This window comes from Carettochelys insculpta, chromosome 1, assembly GCF_033958435.1.
Source record: "Carettochelys insculpta isolate YL-2023 chromosome 1, ASM3395843v1, whole genome shotgun sequence".
In the NCBI taxonomy this organism is placed as follows: domain Eukaryota; kingdom Metazoa; phylum Chordata; order Testudines; family Carettochelyidae; genus Carettochelys; species Carettochelys insculpta.
Window position 1 is genome coordinate 130,843,683 of NC_134137.1, and position 6,000 is coordinate 130,849,682.

General features: G+C 50.6%; 1 protein-coding gene across 2 annotated transcripts in view; it reads right to left on the reverse strand.

Moving 5' to 3' along the window:
- Window positions 1–5,365, reverse strand: part of UBE3A (ubiquitin protein ligase E3A) — a 91,273-nt gene extending 85,908 nt beyond the window's left edge. For both annotated transcript variants that reach the window (XM_074991976.1, XM_074991962.1), the window contains exon 1: window positions 5,091–5,365. The gene's annotated coding sequence lies outside the window, so the exon portion shown is untranslated. The remainder of the gene's footprint in view (window positions 1–5,090) is intronic.
- Between the last annotated feature and the right edge of the window lie 635 nt (window positions 5,366–6,000).

Sequence of the window (6,000 nt, forward strand, 5' to 3'; positions counted from 1 at the left end):
AAAGTAGGCATTTTGCAGAATAGTTTCTCATAAGTGCAAAATGCTGCTACTCTTTAAAAATTTTGCATGATAAAAGTGAGGTTTTAATTAAGAAACACCTACCCTGGCCAACATGTTCTGTAGTATATTTCAGCCCAAGATAATACACAATGGACACCCTCTAAACTTTTTGAAAATAGATATTATAACAGGACAAGTTATGTAAGGTGACAAATTGTGTTAATTTGTATTTGACACACCTTATAATTTTAGAAAGACCAATGTAATACTAACAATGCTTTTATTTAATTAGCTAGCTAAAAATCTACAAAAACTGCCTATCACAAGGAACATCACTGACGTTTGCTTTTTAGCAACTGCAGCAATAAGCAGAGTGAGTTCTAAACATAAACTGCTGTGCATTTTTAATGGAAAGAGGTACAAAGCTGAAACTTCTGCAGGAGTTAGACTTATCATCTGGAACTCACTCCCACAAAAAGTAATAATGACTACAGTCTTCACCATTTTTTGAGCTGAATACAGTCAAGCCTTTGTTATTCAGCATATTGGGGCATGGGAGGTGGGGAAGCTGGCTGGTAAATCGAGTATTCAGGTTAATTTAACGTTTGGCGTATGGGAGGGGGTTCCAGACTGAGGCAGGGAACGGGGTATGGCTGGGGAGACAGTAAACCCTCAATTTACCAGACCCCAATTTAGCAAACTTTGGGAGTACCGGACATCTGCCAGCACTGCCACCCCCCGCCCTCAAAAAAAGGAAGAGTAAATACTGGAGACTCACCAGAGCTGCTGGGGATGCCGTCACTGGGGCACCAGAGTCATGGCTGGAGCCACCGCAACTGGGGCCCACCATGGCTGAAGCTCCTCCCACCGGGGTGGTGCACATACATGGGCAGGCAGCACTTGCATATGCACCCCATTCTGGTGGAAGAGCGTGTGGCAGCTCCAGTGGTGACGGCTCCTGCAGTGGCTCCAGCCGTGACGCGGCCCTCGCCGCAGAGGTCTCCAGCTCCTGCTGCTACTCTGGTGGCTCCAGCCACAGCACGGCCCTAGCTGTGGCAGGCTCCAGCAGATCCTGCTGCCACTCCAGAGGCTCCCACTATGGCGGTCTCTGGCAGTGACACTGGCCCCAGCCACAGCAGCTCCTCCAGCAGCAGCTCCGCCTTCAGTGGCTCTGGTGAGTCACTGGCATTTTTTGGGATGGGGAGGCTGGCGTGGAGGAGCTTGGCGGGGTGGGTTGGTGCTATGGCAGTAAACTCTTCGATTTAACAGACTTTTGGGCTTAACGGAGACCCTTACCTCCATCAGTCCATGAAATCGAGGGTTTACTGTACAGGCACTGAGCTTGGGATGTGGGCTCTGAGGCGGAAGCAGAAATGAGGGGTTCATGGTATGGGAGGGGTATCCGGGCTAGGCAGGAAGTTGGGTGTGGGGTGGGGCGAGGGTTCCAGCTGGACGTGTGGGCTCTGGGGTGCTGCCAAGGATGTGGGATATAGAGTGCAGAAGGGGCTCCAGGCTGGCGTGGAAGAGTTCAGAATGTGGAACGAAGTTCTGGATTCTGGCTTGAGGAGCAAGTTGGAGTGTAGGAGGGGGCTCAAGGCAGGCCAGTGGGGCACAGGAAGGGTTTTAGGGTGCCAAATCCAGGTGACACTCACCTTGAGCAGCTCCCCATAAGCATCAACATGTCCCTGCTCCTCCTAAGTGCAGGCACAGCTATGTGGCTCCGAGTGCTGCTTCTGTCTGAATGCACCACCTCCACTGGACACAATTACCAGCCAACGGGACCCATGGAACCAGTGCTTTGGCTGGGGCAATGCACAGAACCCCCAAGGCCATTCCTTCACCTAGGTAGGAGAAGCAGGGACATGTTGCCACTTCTGGGGATCCACACAGAGCCAGGTAGGGAACCTGCCAGCTCAATACCAACCAGATTTTTTAATTAACATCAGAAATGCTGGTGTATAGAGATTTCCAGTTGGCTTGGGACAGAATAATACAGCTTTTATAGTTCAAAACTGAGTTCTTCGACCTAACTTCCCTTCCATAACTTCTTTCATCAGAGACAGAGGCACATATACCCACTTAAATCAAAACCAAAAAATAGATGATAAGCAAAACAAACCAAGTCTAGGAACGAAGGTTAATTTTTTAATGAAACGTTAGTAAAAGTCAAAAATGCTAACAATGTTGTGAATCATTAGGAAAGGGATTGATAAGGCAAAATATCACATTGCCTCTATGTAAAACTAGCATACGCCCACATCTAGAATACAGCATACAGATGTAGCCCTTCCATCTCAAAAAAGGTACACGTTGAACCTCTGTAGTCCAGCACACTCTCGTCAGGCAACAACCATAATCCAGCATGATTTTACTTAGCTGGATAACCACTTACCATGGTTGTGACCAAGTTTCCCATGGTCCCATAAAGTTTGTTTACACCCACCATTCCTGGCTCTCCGTGCTCTGTGTTGTTGTTTAGCTTAATTAATCCCTAATTGTCTTCTAAAAGCCCAGTAAGCAGTGGAAGTGTTAGCCATGTTGCTAAACAATATTGACCTCCCATGGTTCGGCAACTTCTCTCATTCGACACTGGTCACGTCCCGAGGGTGCTGGACTAGGGAGGTTCAACCTGTACATTGGAATTGGAAAAGGGCAACAAAAATTATTAGGGATAGTGAATGGCTTCCATATAAAGATAAATAAGGAAGCAGTAATCTATCTTTTCCACGCCAGTCTTTGATTTTACAAACCTCTATGATATCCCTTCTTAGACATCTCATTGTCAAGTTGAAAAGTCTCAATCTTATTATTTATTCCTTCTCATAACACAAGAATTAGGGGTCACCAAATGAAATTAAGACACACAGTTTTAAAAACAAACAAAAAGGAATTATTCCTTCCCACAAAACACAGTCAGTGTGTGGAAATCTTTGCCAAAGGATTTTGTGAAAGCCCAGAAAACAGCAGGTTCAAAAAAGAACTAGATAATTCATGGAGGATAGGTCCATCAATGGCTATTGCACAGAATGGTCAGGTATGCAAAATCATTCTCTGAAGTGGCCCTAGCCTCTGTTAGCCTGAAGCTGGGAATAAATGACACAGAATGGTCACTTGGCTCTCTAGTCTGTTCATTCCCTCTGAAGCACCTGAACTCTGGCCACTGTCAGAAGACATGATACTGGATGAGGCGGACCTTTGATTTGACCCAGTATGGCCATACTTATGTATTTTATATTTAAATTCTTAGGTAATATACACACACTGTAGTGATGGAAAACGAAGAGTAGACAGAACAAGGATCTTCTTTTACATTCCAGAGTGTTAAATGATACAATACAGTACTTAATTTTGTAATAACCAGCTATTCTAAGACTGGTTTATATTGGCACAGTTAGCACAAAACTAAAGCTGATCTGACAGATGGTGCAGATAAAAGTGACCAGAACCAGGAATAATGCAAATCTGTGTATATAGATAAGTCAATTATGCATATTTTGTGTGAAAGTTATTTAAATAATTTAGAACACAAATTTAGAGTTTTAAGCTAAAGATGAATATGGTTACAGTTCATACACACTAACACATTTTCATAGTATCACAAAGTGACAGAATCTTTACCTTTATTTCCCAGCTTTTCTGCATTTTCAGTGTGTGTGATGTATTAAATTATTTGTTCTGGCTGCACACAAAATGTGCTAGGCACATATGAATAAAATAATAAAATAAAAAACAAGGCCTCTGCCCTAAAATTAGCTTTTTTGCCATATATACAGTACGTTTGATGTCTTATATGAAATAAGAGTCAGATCCAGCAAACTGATCCTTGCAGGCCTTTGAGTGTACAGAGCCCCAAAGCCCACATACACAGGGGCCTTCTTGCAAGTGTCTGATCAGAGTGTGGTGCCCAGAACATATTTTCAGCCCATAAATGCTTAGAACCTGAGTAAGGTTACAAAGAAAGTGTAGGAAAGTCTTCTGTAGCTTTAACAAGCCTTAATGAATATATAGTTTGTGTTTGTAGTTTACGTACGCTTACAACTGAACAATTTAATAAAAAATTTTCCACGGCTTTAGTATTTATATTATACTATTTTACTACTTATGCCGTTACTTATGTCCAAACAGCACACTGCAGCCACTGCATTTCTTTAGTTTTCAAACTGACACAAAAGTACTAAATTCCTGCAATCAACATTAACTGAATATAGCGAACTGAGGAGCAGCTTTTTCACAGTTTAGGAAGTTCTACTCTTCAACCAAGATGACATACTACACAAGGGAAAAATACCTCTTGAATAGTCTGACACATTTACATGGGCTCCATCATAACAGCATGTGAGTATTCCTAATCTTTAATGTTTAAAATGGACAATTAGGACATACTAGGATATGTACCTTAAAGAACTAAGGCATAGTCTACATGGCATTTTGGAATCTGTAGGAGCAAGCCTCCTAGCCTGCAGTTCAGAGACTGAAAGCAGCTGTGTGGACAGTGCTTTGGAGTTGGGGCTCAGGGAAGAGGGCCAGGGTTTCAGAACCCGATCGCCAGCCCACACCTCAACTTCACGGAACTGTCTTGGCAGTAGTTTTTAGAACCCCAGAACAAGCCCTGCTAGCCCGAGTCTGTCGCCTGGGGCTGGGCCGTTTGCTCCGGCGGGTTTCAAAAGACTGCACAGAACTGCCCGGGGAGGCTAAGTGACGTGTCCAAGGTCACTCGGGAAGTTGGTGGCAGAGCAGGGCCCTGCTGTCCCCCAAGCTACTATCCAAACACTGGCACACGCTTCCTCCCCGCCCTGCTCCCACAGCGGCAGCCCCATGTTACAGACACCCCGATCTCTGCCCAGGGAACACCTCCCCGCAAGGCGGCCCAGCATCAGCCGGGCTCGGGGTCACCACTGAAACCGTCTCCTGCCCCCCCCGGGCAGCCTCCCGCCCGCCCCAGCGGGGCCTCCCCGCAAGCCCAGCGGCGAAAGCGAAACTGTCCCCGTGGGGACACGCGCGAGCCGGGCCGGGCCGGGGCGGGCCTGGGCCTTCGCCGCCCGTCTCCGGGCTGGGCTGATCCGCCCCCCGCCCGCCGGCCCCGTACGGACCTGTGCGCTGCGGCCTGGTCCCCGGCGCGGCCCTGACGCTACTGCCCCCGGGCTCATGCGGGGCCCGCGCTGCTCTCGGTGCGGGGAAGCGGCGGCGCTGCCTGTGCCGGGCCGGGGCTGCGGCCTCGGCGGTTCCGTGTGGCGGTGGCGGATGCGGACGAGGCCGGCGGCCCGGGCTAGGGGCGGGCGGCGACGGTCGGTCGGTGGGGGAGGTGGGCAGGGCCGGCTTGTGCGCCTCGCTCACCCCGAGCCCAGCGCCACCATCTTGGGAGAAACACGAATATCGGCGCGGCGCAGCCTCGGAGGACTCGCGGGCTCAGCAGGGTATCCCGGCATGCACCGCTCCTCGCAAGCCGGGCGCCGTACCTTCCGCCCGGAACCATAGAGTTCCCACCCTTCCCCGGGGGCGGGGCGCCGAGGCGGCCATGTTGGGGCCCCAGTCACTCCCTGGCTAGCGGGGCCGGGAGTGCGAGCGGGGCCGGCCGAGCCCGGCCCGCCGAGAGGGGTGTGAAGTCCCGGTGCCGCGGGGCGCCAGGTCATGAGCTCGACCGGGATTCCGGCTTCCCGGCCCTGAGCCCCGATTACCGCCGTCCCCCGCCGGGCGGCAGCTCTTCCCGAAGCGGTGCCGGGTTGTGCCCCGGGCCGCGCCGGCCGGGTTCGGTGCCCAGGGGCTGTGGGGCGGAGTCCAGGCCGGGGCTGGAGGAGACGGGGTGCGGGACCCCCGCTCCCGCCGGCTTTGGGAAGTCAGATCCCGCTGCGGTCCCACCCCAGGGGGGCAAATCGCAGGGACCGAGCACAGCCTCAGCGCCGCGTTTTGTCCGCAGCAGTGGAAGGGCTGCAGCAGCGGGGCCTCCGTCCCCTGCATTTCAAGTTCTGCGCGGGGTCACGGGGGCGGTGGACGGGCTAGAGC